The 15,296-nt window shown below is 47.8% G+C and overlaps 1 protein-coding gene across 1 annotated transcript in view; it reads left to right on the top strand.

Annotated features, from left to right (window-relative positions):
• The window catches only part of podxl (podocalyxin-like), a 63,118-nt gene that overhangs the window by 35,120 nt on the left and 12,702 nt on the right, over positions 1 to 15,296 (top strand). The gene's annotated exons all lie outside the window — the stretch shown is intronic.

Below are 15,296 nucleotides of genomic sequence, written 5' to 3'. Positions count from 1 at the left end.
CCCAAGAGGCTTTTGACGCCCTTAAGGAGCTCCTGACCTCCCCTCCCATACTCCATCTTCCGGACCCAGGGCTCCCGTTCATTGTGGAGGTGGACGCGTCAGATGTGGGGGTAGGCGCGGTCCTCTCGCAACGCTCGGGGGAGGATCGGAAACTGCACCCTTGCGCCTACTACTCCCACCGCCTCACCTCAGCCGAGCGTAATTATCCCATTGGCGATAAGGAACTTCTGGCTGTCAAATTGGCTTTGGAGGAATGGCGTCACTGGCTGGAGGGCGCACCTCTTCCGTTCTTAGTATGGACGGATCACAAAAACCTGGCCTACATTCAGCAGGCCAAAAGGTTGAACTCCCGGCAGGCCCGTTGGTCTTTGTTTTTCGGGAGATTCAATTTCAACCTCTCGTACCGTCCCGGCTCTAAGAACACCAAGCCAGACGCTCTCTCCCGTCAATGGGATCCTCCCCAACCAGACTCAGAGGCCAAACCCATCATCCCAGCGGCTCTTATTGTAGCCCCTCTTATATGGGACATTGAGCGCAAGGTCCTGGCAGCTCAGCGCAGGGAACCCGATCCCGGTGGGGGCCCTGAAGGGAAGTTGTTTGTGCCGTCCAGCATGCGCCGTCAGGTTTTTTTGTGGGGTCACGCATCAAACCTCACTGGTCACCCAGGGGTTGCTCGCACCCTGGACTTTCTTAAACGTTGCTTCTGGTGGCCAGCCATGCAGAAGGAGGTCCGGGCCCTCATTTCAACCTGCGATGTGTGCTCTAAGAACAAGGAACCCAGGGCACGGCCCCAGGGGCTGCTCATGCCCCTACCCGTCCCCTCAAGGCCCTGGTCCCATATTTCGATGGACTTCGTCACGGGCCTTCCTCCCTCCAAAGGGCTGACCGCGATCCTGGTTATTGTTGACCGTTTCTCAAAGGCTTGTAAGTTTATACCTCTCTCGGGACTTCCCTCGGCCAGGCTGACCGCCCAGAACCTACTCCAACATGTTGTCAGGCCCCATGGGATCCCCATGGATATCGTTTCAGATCGAGGCCCTCAGTTTGTGAGTAGGTTCTGGCGAGCATTCTGCCAGCTAATGGGGGTCTCGGTCAGTCTGACCTCTGGGTACCATCCAGAGTCAAATGGGCAATCCGAGAGGGTCATCCAGGATCTCACTCGCTCCCTCAGATGTCTGACCTCCGGCTGCCCGCGCTCATGGCCCGACAAGCTCCCCTGGGCTGAATACGCCCACAATAACCTCCGGCACTCGGCCATAGGCATGTCGCCTTTTGAGTGCCAGTTTGGGTTCCCTCCCCCACTCTTCCCATCCCAGGAAAGAGAGGTAGGAGTCCCGGCAGCTCAGCAATTCGTTGGCCGGTGCAGGCAAGCTTGGCGCAGGGCCAAGGCCGCACTGGAATCCAGTGCGGCCACCATGAAGAACACGGCCAACCGGAGACGTCAGGCAGCCCCCCGGTTTCGACCGGGCCAGCGAGTGCTGCTCTCCACCCGGGACTTGCCCCTTAGAGGCGAGTCTGGGAAGCTGGCCCCCCGATACGTGGGTCCATTTAAGGTCATCAGGAGAATAAATCCTGTCGCCTATCGCTTGGATCTCCCCCCAGCGATGAGGATTCATCCCACGTTCCACGTGTCCCGTCTAAAACCCTACTTATGCCGGACCATGCCGCAACCGCACCCACCGCCTCCCAGGGTGATCAACGGAGGTCCGGTCTACTCCGTCCGCCAATTGCTCGACTCGCGACGGGTCCAGGGGTCCACCCAGTACCTGGTAGACTGGGAGGGCTATGGACCCGAACATAGGTCCTGGGTTCCAGCTCGTCATATTTTAGACCCAGCATTGATACGCGAATTCCGAGAGAACAGAGCAGCAGGCATGGGAACGTCGGGAGCCGTTTCTAGACGGGGGGGTACTGTTAGGAGTCGGTCCGTCCCCTTGGTGGACACCAGGGGGGGCCGATCCGCGTCTCACTCAGCTGACTCCGGTGCTTGCACGGACAGAAGCCGTTTGACTCCCTCTGCGCCCACCAGGGGGAGCCAAGCGCGTGAGACTCCTCTCATTGCCACCCGAGGGCGGGTTCGTGGTAGTTCTACTAGGGGGAGCAGAACTACAAAGCCCAAGCCGCCCTCGCGCAATCAGCAGCAACGGGGAACACCTGGCTGAGCAGGTACTTAAGGGAACGCTTAGCCAGGCATCCCCGTCACACCCTCTTTTGTGCTCTCTTGCACGGTTCGTTAGGGATACTGGTAACGCGAGGCCTCATAGAGGGTTCGCGGTAGACCTACGGTCGAGGTAATCAAAGTGACTCAGGGACAGGTCAGGACCGGTGTGACTACTATGCATTTCCCTAATTAAACTTGGGAATTTGCCCTTTAAGTCTCTTCTCTTTTCCTGTGCTCGTTGTGTCGCTTTACGTTCCTCGCTGTGCTTTCTCTGCATGGTCGCTAGACAGACCAAGCTCAGTTCGTCCCGCCCATGAGCTCGGGGTTTTCCGTACTCATCGGTGGTGTTCACGAGCGTATCGCCTCTCACTCGGGTGTGGGCGTAACGCGTTAGAATTCTCTCATTAAATCCACTTTTGGTTAAGACGGGTTTATATTTTAGCCTGCTCCTTTCATAATTACCCCTTTGTTTGATATCGCCTTTAAATAGTCAGAGATAGAAAGAATTAATCTCTTTATTTACAAAAGAAGCGATCCTTTGTTTGCCCTTCATATTGCTCACCAGCGCCGTATTTGTTAGTGGCGCTGTGGCGCATCCGGTTAAGTCACCGCGGGTTAGTATAGGACGGCGTCGGTTCGAATCACACCGAGGCGCGTTTCAAATGCGCATCACGATTCGGCTTTTGGTCGTGTCTGGTGTAGCGAACCGGGCTCTTTAGCCCCCTTTCTTTTATATCTCGTACTTAGTTGGGCTCGCCACTTCAGAGTAGTGAAACTTTTGTTATCTTCTCTTTTTCAGTTGGCTTGGGCTCGCCCAGCCCCTTTCCGTTCCGCGGTTTCATTTTTTGTCTTGAAGGGGTTCTCTGAGTTCTGCTTCGGATCGACTCTGCCCCCTCAGGGCGACATACACCCCGCGATTGAGTCCACCCATCAGTAAATCGTAACAGAAGGGTGTGACCAACAATGGACTCAGCGGGTCACACAACCCTGCAGCAGGCCGTCAAGCTGCAGGAGTCGGCAATCCACCGACATGAGAACTTGATTGGCCAGCTAGCTGAACGATTCAGCACGCTAGCGGTTTCCCAGTCCTCGGTCAGCACTCCTCCGGGGGGGCATAACCCGGAACCCCCGATCGTCCCCCCCGAGCGCTTTTCGGGGGAGATCCACCGATGCAGGGGTTTCGTTCTGCAATGCTCTCTGATATTTGAGTTACAAGCCTCCCGTTTTCCCACCGAGCGGTCAAAGGTAGCTTATATGATCTCGCTGCTGTCGGACCGTGCCCTACTTTGGGCCACAGCTCTGTGGGAACAGAAGGCACCTGAGTGCGAATCGGAGAAAGAATTCTCCAAAGCACTTATGGAGACCTTTCATGTTCCTCAGGGGGGCAAGGAACCAGGGCCTCGCCTATTGGACCTGAGGCAGGGGTCCCGCTCGGCCACGGATTATATAATCGATTTTAAAACTCTAGCCGCCGAGTGTGGGTGGGATCAGGCCGCTCTAAGGGCCATTTTTCTTCGTGGTCTTAGCGAAAGACTTAAGGACGAATTGGCGACCCGCGACCTCCCATCCTCACTTAACCGACTATATGAGGTGGTAAGCTGCCTCGACCTCCGCCTCAAACAGCGTGCCCGTGAACGGGTGGAGGATAATCGGTTTACGAGCCCGAGGGACTACTGGCCCCAAGTTGCCAGGTCATCTGTGTCTCCTCCGGTGGAGGAAGAACCTATGCAAATAGGCACTTCTCGTAATTTCCATCTCGGAGCCTCGGGCCGCCGGGGAAAGCACCCACAATCGGGAAACGTGCCGGCCCGGCCCTAAAGGGGAGCTCGGGTCGAGGCCGGTTCATTTCTCCCGATCTCGGTCTTTCGCTGACAGCCATCCTGGAATGGAGAGGCGGTTCATCAGGTAAATTGGCGGTCTGGGTGGATTCGGGGGCGGCCAATAACTTCATGGACCACCAACTGGTCAGACACCTCGGCATTACTCCTCAACCCCTAACCACACCCCTCCCTATAGTGGCTATAGACGGCAATCCCCTGGGGGAAGGCTCAGTCCGATTTAGAACCCCTTCCATCACAATGCGTCTAGGGGAACATTCTGAGAATTTGTTTTTCTTTGTCACTCGCTCCCCCAAGATGCAAGTGATTCTGGGTTACCCTTGGCTTAGGCTACATAACCCGGTCATCGATTGGAACTTAAGTTCAATCTACTCATGGAGTCCAAAGTGTCAGGAGTCAGGTCTTATACGGCCCCGACCACCGGGCGACCTGTTAAACAAACCATCGGCATCCCCTCCTGACCTCTCCTCCGTGCCCGCCGTGTATCATGATCTGGCGGAGGTGTTTAGCAAAGCCAAGGCTCAACAATTGCCTCCTCATCGCGCTTTCGACTGCGCGATCAACCTGCTCCCCGGTACGTCGCCTCCTAGGGGCCATCTTTTTGCACTCGCGGCCCCCGAACGGAAGGCCATGGAGGAGTACATCCAGGAGGCCTTAGCCCTGGGATTCATCCGACCGTCTAGTTCTCCAGCGGGCGCAGGGTTCTTCTTTGTGGGCAAGAAGGATGGAACCCTGCGCCCCTGCATTGACTACAGGGGTTTAAATGCTATCACGGTCAAGGACCGTTATCCTCTGCCCCTGATGCACACCGCCTTTGAGACACTGCAGAAGGCCCAGATTTTCACTAAATTGGACCTTCGCAGTGCCTACAATTTGGTTCGCGTTCGTAAGGGAGATGAGTGGAAAACCGCCTTTATCACCCCGACCGGGCACTACGAGTATAGGGTGATGCCTTTTGGCCTTACTAACGCACCAGCGGTATTCCAAAGATTCATAAATGAGGCACTTCGTGAAGCCCTGGACCGGTATGCTTTTGTCTACCTGGACGATATCCTCATTTATAGTCGCTCCCTCACGGAACATATTACCCATGTTAGAAGGATTCTCCAACTACTCTTGGAACACAACTTATTTGTGAAACTGGAGAAATCCATCTTCCATGCAACCTCCGTCTCATTCCTGGGATTTATTGTATCCCATGGTGAGCTGAGGATGGACCCCGCCAAGAACCAGGCGGTGAAAGACTGGCCAGTCCCGACTTCAGTACGCACCGTTCAGCGTTTTCTGGGATTCGCCAATTTCTTTCGGCGTTTTATCCGGAACTTTAGCTCCGTAGCCGCCCCTCTTATCGAGCTCACCAAACGCTTGATAGGTCGCTTTAAGTGGCCCCGCTTGGCCCAAGAGGCTTTTGACGCCCTTAAGGAGCTCCTGACCTCCCCTCCCATACTCCATCTTCCGGACCCAGGGCTCCCGTTCATTGTGGAGGTGGACGCGTCAGATGTGGGGGTAGGCGCGGTCCTCTCGCAACGCTCGGGGGAGGATCGGAAACTGCACCCTTGCGCCTACTACTCCCACCGCCTCACCTCAGCCGAGCGTAATTATCCCATTGGCGATAAGGAACTTCTGGCTGTCAAATTGGCTTTGGAGGAATGGCGTCACTGGCTGGAGGGCGCACCTCTTCCGTTCTTAGTATGGACGGATCACAAAAACCTGGCCTACATTCAGCAGGCCAAAAGGTTGAACTCCCGGCAGGCCCGTTGGTCTTTGTTTTTCGGGAGATTCAATTTCAACCTCTCGTACCGTCCCGGCTCTAAGAACACCAAGCCAGACGCTCTCTCCCGTCAATGGGATCCTCCCCAACCAGACTCAGAGGCCAAACCCATCATCCCAGCGGCTCTTATTGTAGCCCCTCTTATATGGGACATTGAGCGCAAGGTCCTGGCAGCTCAGCGCAGGGAACCCGATCCCGGTGGGGGCCCTGAAGGGAAGTTGTTTGTGCCGTCCAGCATGCGCCGTCAGGTTTTTTTGTGGGGTCACGCATCAAACCTCACTGGTCACCCAGGGGTTGCTCGCACCCTGGACTTTCTTAAACGTTGCTTCTGGTGGCCAGCCATGCAGAAGGAGGTCCGGGCCCTCATTTCAACCTGCGATGTGTGCTCTAAGAACAAGGAACCCAGGGCACGGCCCCAGGGGCTGCTCATGCCCCTACCCGTCCCCTCAAGGCCCTGGTCCCATATTTCGATGGACTTCGTCACGGGCCTTCCTCCCTCCAAAGGGCTGACCGCGATCCTGGTTATTGTTGACCGTTTCTCAAAGGCTTGTAAGTTTATACCTCTCTCGGGACTTCCCTCGGCCAGGCTGACCGCCCAGAACCTACTCCAACATGTTGTCAGGCCCCATGGGATCCCCATGGATATCGTTTCAGATCGAGGCCCTCAGTTTGTGAGTAGGTTCTGGCGAGCATTCTGCCAGCTAATGGGGGTCTCGGTCAGTCTGACCTCTGGGTACCATCCAGAGTCAAATGGGCAATCCGAGAGGGTCATCCAGGATCTCACTCGCTCCCTCAGATGTCTGACCTCCGGCTGCCCGCGCTCATGGCCCGACAAGCTCCCCTGGGCTGAATACGCCCACAATAACCTCCGGCACTCGGCCATAGGCATGTCGCCTTTTGAGTGCCAGTTTGGGTTCCCTCCCCCACTCTTCCCATCCCAGGAAAGAGAGGTAGGAGTCCCGGCAGCTCAGCAATTCGTTGGCCGGTGCAGGCAAGCTTGGCGCAGGGCCAAGGCCGCACTGGAATCCAGTGCGGCCACCATGAAGAACACGGCCAACCGGAGACGTCAGGCAGCCCCCCGGTTTCGACCGGGCCAGCGAGTGCTGCTCTCCACCCGGGACTTGCCCCTTAGAGGCGAGTCTGGGAAGCTGGCCCCCCGATACGTGGGTCCATTTAAGGTCATCAGGAGAATAAATCCTGTCGCCTATCGCTTGGATCTCCCCCCAGCGATGAGGATTCATCCCACGTTCCACGTGTCCCGTCTAAAACCCTACTTATGCCGGACCATGCCGCAACCGCACCCACCGCCTCCCAGGGTGATCAACGGAGGTCCGGTCTACTCCGTCCGCCAATTGCTCGACTCGCGACGGGTCCAGGGGTCCACCCAGTACCTGGTAGACTGGGAGGGCTATGGACCCGAACATAGGTCCTGGGTTCCAGCTCGTCATATTTTAGACCCAGCATTGATACGCGAATTCCGAGAGAACAGAGCAGCAGGCATGGGAACGTCGGGAGCCGTTTCTAGACGGGGGGGTACTGTTAGGAGTCGGTCCGTCCCCTTGGTGGACACCAGGGGGGGCCGATCCGCGTCTCACTCAGCTGACTCCGGTGCTTGCACGGACAGAAGCCGTTTGACTCCCTCTGCGCCCACCAGGGGGAGCCAAGCGCGTGAGACTCCTCTCATTGCCACCCGAGGGCGGGTTCGTGGTAGTTCTACTAGGGGGAGCAGAACTACAAAGCCCAAGCCGCCCTCGCGCAATCAGCAGCAACGGGGAACACCTGGCTGAGCAGGTACTTAAGGGAACGCTTAGCCAGGCATCCCCGTCACACCCTCTTTTGTGCTCTCTTGCACGGTTCGTTAGGGATACTGGTAACGCGAGGCCTCATAGAGGGTTCGCGGTAGACCTACGGTCGAGGTAATCAAAGTGACTCAGGGACAGGTCAGGACCAGTGTGACTACTATGCATTTCCCTAATTAAACTTGGGAATTTGCCCTTTAAGTCTCTTCTCTTTTCCTGTGCTCGTTGTGTCGCTTTACGTTCCTCGCTGTGCTTTCTCTGCATGGTCGCTAGACAGACCAAGCTCAGTTCGTCCCGCCCATGAGCTCGGGGTTTTCCGTACTCATCGGTGGTGTTCACGAGCGTATCGCCTCTCACTCGGGTGTGGGCGTAACGCGTTAGAATTCTCTCATTAAATCCACTTTTGGTTAAGACGGGTTTATATTTTAGCCTGCTCCTTTCATAATTACCCCTTTGTTTGATATCGCCTTTAAATAGTCAGAGATAGAAAGAATTAATCTCTTTATTTACAAAAGAAGCGATCCTTTGTTTGCCCTTCATATTGCTCACCAGCGCCGTATTTGTTAGTGGCGCTGTGGCGCATCCGGTTAAGTCACCGCGGGTTAGTATAGGACGGCGTCGGTTCGAATCACACCGAGGCGCGTTTCAAATGCGCATCACGATTCGGCTTTTGGTCGTGTCTGGTGTAGCGAACCGGGCTCTTTAGCCCCCTTTCTTTTATATCTCGTACTTAGTTGGGCTCGCCACTTCAGAGTAGTGAAACTTTTGTTATCTTCTCTTTTTCAGTTGGCTTGGGCTCGCCCAGCCCCTTTCCGTTCCGCGGTTTCATTTTTTGTCTTGAAGGGGTTCTCTGAGTTCTGCTTCGGATCGACTCTGCCCCCTCAGGGCGACATACACCCCGCGATTGAGTCCACCCATCAGTAAATCGTAACAAGTATGTTCTGTTTGTTTCTAATATGCTGTCTCATCTGACTATAGAAACCGACTCTTTGTGATTAAATGGAATAAAAAGGCTTTCTCCGGGCCCACCTTCTAAATAGTAAGCTGGTGTTGGTGATGCAGCCTAATTGTAGATTTGTAGAAATGGTGCCCGAAATACTAATGCAAATTTCCAGCTGTTATACTTTTAAACAACATTTTCACTGAAGGTATGGGCAAAAAATACATCTAAGCTGGTTTATTTCAGCTAGGATTTACTTGGTTGTTTGGGCGGCACGGTGGGTAGCACTGTCGCCTCACAGCAAGAAGGTCCTGGGTTCGACCCCCAGATGGAGCTGTCTGGGTCCTTTTGGTGTGGAGTTTGCATGTTCTCCCCGTGTCTGCGTGGGTTTCCTCCGGGTGCTCCGGTTTCCTCCCACAGTCCAAAGATGTGCAAGTGAGGTGAATTGGAGATACTAAATTGACCAGGACTGTGTTTGATATTAAACTTGTGAAATGATGAATCTTGTGTAATGAGTAACTACCGTTTCTGTCATAAATGTAACCAAAAGTGTAAAACATGACATTAAAATCCTAATAAATAAATAAAACACACAATTATCAGATAAAAACTCAGATAAAATAAAAATTCTTTAGACAAAGTTTATTCATTAGGATGCTTATTTGAGCCAATAATTGTAAAATAGTGTATGTGTTGTGCTAGTGTCTCATTTGATGGGCTCAAAAACCACAAATTCACCTATTTTTACAAAGGGCGCCAATAATTTTTGGAATTGACTGTATATCAAAAGGGAAAGGGGATTGGAGGGGGCTTGTTTGTTCTCTCTGGCTGCCCCAGGCTTTGCAAAACAAACTGTAAAATAACATAGAGGTGGGCACTCAGGTGGCACACAATTCCCTATTTCATTTCGAACTCGTCAGTTCGAATCTCAGCTCTGCTACCGGCAGGTTGGGCGCCTACATGAACAACGATTGGCTGTTGTTCATACAGGGTGTGAGCCGGACGGGACCTCATAACTGTTGCAGTTACAAATTCTGCTGGCTGATTGATGGCGCCTGCACAGAGACGAGGAATAATTGATCAGGGTGTGTCTCTTCGTACACAAAGCTGATCCGCATATGAACTTGGCTACTGCACACGTGTCGGAAGGGATGTGTGTTAGTCTTGGCTCTCCTCAACCAGGGTGGAGATCAACATCAGTAGGGTGGAAGCATAATGCAACTGGGTAATTGGATGTGCTAAAGTTGGGAGAAAAAGGGGAATTAATGCATAAACAAAAATAATTTCAAAAGAACATAGAACATAGAATAAAAACATAGAGGTGCTCTAGGTGTGTGATAATTATCTTAAACAGTATGAATTTCACAAATAATGCTGGCTGCAGCATACATGACAGGTACACTATTTTGCTAAAGGTATAATGATGAGCCCTGGCTCTCAATTGCCATTCATTCATCCCAAATGTGTTTTGGAGTTGAGGTCAGGGATCTATGCAAGCCCCTGGAATATCTTTACATAAATGCCCTTGTCTGCAGTGATATGAAGGGGTTAAGAGAATGCATGTGTGTTTGAGATAAGGAAACAGCATTCTTTTTCGTCTCTGTCCACCATTGTTAAGTCATCTATAGGAGTAGGTGGGTAACTTCCTAGCTTATTGTTCAGGTCTCTCTGACCTATAAGCTATTAATAGAGAAGACGATGGACCCCAATCAAACACAGCTGCTAAATTCAATAAGGAAGGAGCAGAGGAAAAAGTATAAATGAAGGGTCAGGGACTGATGAAGTCCCAAGACCAACAAACAGCCATTCAACCAACAACAATAGTTCTGCTTAAGCATGGAAGAGTGAAGGGCTGGGCTGCATTAAGTCATTACAGATGCCAGTTAATAATAACAAAGGAAGTTGATGTTTTATGAGGCAAGTGTGAGATACTTTTAGTTACTGTAGAATAGATTATTTTACACATAATTAAATACTGCATTGCCAAAAGTATTCGCTCGTCTGCCTTCACACGCATACAAACTTGAGTGACAGCCCATTCTTAATCCATAAGGTTTAATATGATGTCAGCCCACCCTTTGCAGGTATAACAGCTTGACCATTCTTCCAGAAGTGCATTTGTGAGGTCAGGCACTGATGTTGGACGAGAAGGCCTGGCTCGCAGTCTCCGCTCTAATTCATCCCAGAGGTGTTCTGTTGGGTTGAGGTCAGGACTCTGTGCAGGCCAGTCAAGTTCTTCCACACCAAACTCGCTCATCCATGTCTTTATGGAGCTTGCTTTGTGCACTGGTGTGCAGTCATGTTGGAACAGGAAAGGGCCATCCCCAAACTGTTCCCACAAAGTTGGGAGTTCCTTTTACTGGAAATAAAGGGACAAGCCCAACTCCTGAAAGACAACCTCACACCAAAATTCCCCCTCTACCAAACTTTACACTTGGCACAATGCAGTCAAACAAGTACCGTTCGCCTGGCAACCACCAAACCCAGACTCGTCCATCGGATTGCCAGACGGAGAAGCGTGATTCGTCACTCCAGAGAACACGTCTTCACTGCTCTAGAGTCCAGTGGCGGCGTGCTTTACACCACTGCATCCGACGCTTTGCATTGCGCTTGGTGATGTAAGGCTTGGATGCAGCTGCTCGGCCATGGAAACCCATTCCATGAAGCTCTCTACACTGTTCCTGAAAGTTGGCGACCTCTGCGCACTATCCGCTGACCCCGCTCTGTCATTTTACATAGCCTACCACTTCGTGACTGAGTTGCTGTCGTTCCCAATCACTTCCACTTTGTTATAATACCACTGACAGTTGACTGTGGAATATTTAGTAGCGAGGAAATTTCACGACTGGACTTGTTGCACAGGTGGCATCCTATCACGGTACCACGCTGGAATTCACTGAGCTCCTGGGAGCGACCCATTCTTTCACTAATGTTTGTAGAAGCAGTCTGCATGCCTATGTGCTTGGTTTCATACACCTGTTGCCATGGAAGTGATTGAAACACCTGAATTCTGAGTGAATACTTTTGGCAATATAGTGTATGTCCAAAACTAAGAGGACACACCTATTAATTATTTAATACATGTGTTTTAGCCATAGCTATTGCCAACAAGTACATAAAATAGATTAAATCTTTGTCACTTTCCTTGTTGCAACAATACTGTGCCTCTCACTAAACCTAATAGACATGTTTGAGTTTGGTGTGAAGGATTTCAGTGGCAAACAGAGAGCCCTTAACTCAACCCCATTAAACACCATTGAGATACGCTGGAATGAGCCAACTTTGCTTTCAACATCAGTACCTGATCTCAAGAATGATTTTTACAGAATGGGCATACACTCCAAAAAAAAATTATTTGGCTGAACTTAATTGAATTATGGAAAGTATTTCCACACAATTGTATTTATTTCTTTGGACATAAAGCAATTTTGTTTATCCACCACAATTTATTTAAGTAGTCTAAACTTAATTTGATCTGTTAAGTTAATCAAAAGTAATTTTTTTGTTTAATGAATTTAAAACCTCGCGAGAGTTGGATACACTCAATTTGTTCTCTTTTATTTCAGTTGATTGATTTAGGTCAATTTAACAATTAGGATAATTACGTTGTATTAACACAGATATTTTAAGTACATTTTAAAAATGGGTCAAATCAATTAATATCAATTTGATTTGTTTGCTTAACAAGAACGAATGCCAATTCTTTGTTTTTTGAGTGTACATTTACTTCAAATTATGTCATAATCTTTTGAGTTAACAATAAAAGGAAAGGTCAACTTCTATCAAAAGCCATTGGTTTGGGAAAGGGGCGTCCAGCAGCATCATGGTCAGGTGGTCACTTTGTTGTTGCGAATCCTGAGGCAAAAGCCATCCTTTGCCGGTTGTCCAGAAAAACATTGTTTGTCTCGCTATCTAGGTGGTTATTTTCATTATTTTGCTATATAAGTTATTTGTATCTTAAAGACTGGTTATCAGTTTTAAATGACATAAACAGACATAAATAGAATGCCAAATTTCTCCATTACATGTGGACATGTTATATCTGTGTTTTTATTGTAAAGGAAGTAATTTATTTAAAAATAATCAAACAACAAAATGATTTTTAAAAGGCTAAGGAACTGTTTCATCATTCAAGTCAAGTCAGATTTAATTGTATAGTGCTTTTTACAATGGAAATTGTCTCAAAGCAACTTTATAGAATCCAGGATCAACAGACCATAAACAAGTGGTGTGCGATACTGCAAAATTTGGTATCGATCCGATACCAAGTATATACCGGGCCATTATCGCCGATACTGATACAGATACTTTTTACTAATAAAAAGCAGCTTATTTACTTTTTTTGTAGGGAAGAGCAGTGTGTCATGCTTTATGAGGTGAATGTATCATCAATATGCTTTGATCACTAAATGATTATTGTGTTTATTAGATGATTGCATGCATGTTAAAACCCACTACAGAACTTTTATTACTGTAATGAACTCTAATGAAGTCTAATTTTTATTTTATTATATCATAAGAAAACACAATTTCTCTCTCTCTTTGTACTTCTTTGGCTTTTTGTAACATAAACAAAGTACAGTAGACCCTTGAGTTATGAACGGTTTACCATACGAACATTTCAGGTTATGAGCGATCTTTTTCAACTTAACGTACGAAAAAATTTCGTATTACGAACCGAAATTCGCAAAACACGTGACGTCGCGAACAAGTTGACTCTCTCTCTATATATACTGTATATATACAGTGAGCGGAGAGCGGACGGTGTTTTTCCAGTGTTTTCTTTATATTTTGTAAAATTGTAGAGTAAAATGGCATCAAAGAATGTGCAGAGAATGCGCAGTGGTGAGAAAATAAAACAATCTATTACAATTTGGTGTGTTGTACAATTACTCCTGCCAGTAGCTGTCACTGTGTATCCGACAGAGGGGACAGTGAGTGAGAGAGAAGAAGGAAATTATTCTTTCGTGCAATTACACCTACAAAATACAACACCATTGAAATAAAGAAGGAGATAATAGAGAAATATGAGAGTTATTGTTGTTTCTAGTAGATACATTTTAGAAGAAGGAAATGTATTATAGTGTATAGTACAGCACATGTACTGTACTGAAATGTGATGTGTGTTGTTTTATGTACAGTACAACTATGTATTATTGTTTATTACAGTAATGTCTATTCTATAATTTAAGATTTAGGGGAAAATCTAGTTGCATTTATAACAAAAAAGAGCATTTAAGACATTAGAAAGGTTAGGTAAGGGGTGGTTTGGGAGGTCTGGCACAGATTAATTCTATTTACATTATTTCTTATGGGAAAAATAGGTTTAACTAAAGAACATTTTGACTTAGGAACAGCCCCTCAGAACCAATTAAATTCATAAGTCAAGGGTCTACTGTACACAAAATTATTAAAGAACGTAAACCTTTTTTAAGGGGAAGGTTTTTGTTCATAAACAATAATATAATAAAACTAAATTTATGCATTTCACTACACTTCTTCTCTGGCTTAAAAACAAAGTACAGTACAACAAATTATTACTGAAAAACAATTGTTTTAAAACTTTAAAACAAGTATTTTCTCTCAGTGCCGCCTAGTCACATGACGGCACAACAACAGAGCAGAGCAGAGCAGGGAGGAGCAAAGTGTGCCTGTAAGATGTGAAAGAGCGGTGTTTGCACACACGTCTACTTTTTGATAAAACGGGAGGAACATACTGAATGTAGCGGAGAAAAAACTGAACGTTATCACATTAGTATCGATCCGATTCCAATACCAACGTTGGTATCGATACTATCGATATTTGGATCGATACGCCCACGACTACCAATAACCCCTGTTAATTAAGCATGCCGAGGGTGACAGTGGTAAGAAAAAACTCCCTGTGACCTGTACCTGTTGTATAGCTTATGTTTCTGTCATAACAGCATTACACTAGTCTTACAAAATAGAAATATTGTGCAATTTTAAGCGTTATTAATTTTATTTTACAAATGTTTGCATTTGTAATACCAGAGACAGGTGTCGTAATTTTGTTGGCCCCTTACGCAAGGCCCTTAACCCTTACTTGCTGAAATCGCATTCAGTTGGTCGCTTTGGATAAAAGTGTCCGAGCCAATTGCATCATATGTTCAAAACATCACTGGAGGATGTTTCCCAGAAACTTAAAAGGTAAAAAAGACAGAACAAGTTGTTTACTATTGTGTTATAGCATGTTATAGCATCAAGCATTTAACAGTTCAGCTGCTTAACAGTCAGCAGTCAGTCTAGCACCTACACTCTCCTACTACACCCTGGTGGGAAAAAAAAGTGTACTAATCTTCAATATGCTAAAGTGCACTAAAGTGTATTATTGTCACACTAATGATCAATACACTTGTACTTAATATACTCTAGTTGTACAAAAATAATACAAAAGCTTTATTTTTAATTGTATTAAGTGTACTAAACTGACTAAATTGGGACTGTTTTAAGTATATTTAATTCAACTTAAGTATACTACTGCATGTGTATTTAACTCCATGTTTCACATACACTTACACTAAAGGGAAATTAAAGCACATTTAATCAGTATTCCAAGTGCACTTGGAGTACCTTAAAGATATTTTAAAAATAGGCTTCAAATATATTTATTTTAGAGTAAAAAATATACTTCCACTTCCTGCTATACCTAAAACAGTCTCAATTTAGTATAGTTTAGTACACTTAATACAGTTAAAGTCAAGCTTTTGTATTATTTTTGTACAATTAAAGTATAATTAGCACTCTTTAAATGTATTGATCATTA

The sequence above is a fragment of the Trichomycterus rosablanca genome, chromosome 1 (genome assembly GCF_030014385.1).
Source record: "Trichomycterus rosablanca isolate fTriRos1 chromosome 1, fTriRos1.hap1, whole genome shotgun sequence".
Classification (NCBI taxonomy): domain Eukaryota; kingdom Metazoa; phylum Chordata; class Actinopteri; order Siluriformes; family Trichomycteridae; genus Trichomycterus; species Trichomycterus rosablanca.
The sequence above is the reverse complement of the archived record's forward strand: the minus strand, read 5'-3'. Positions and strand labels throughout refer to the sequence as shown.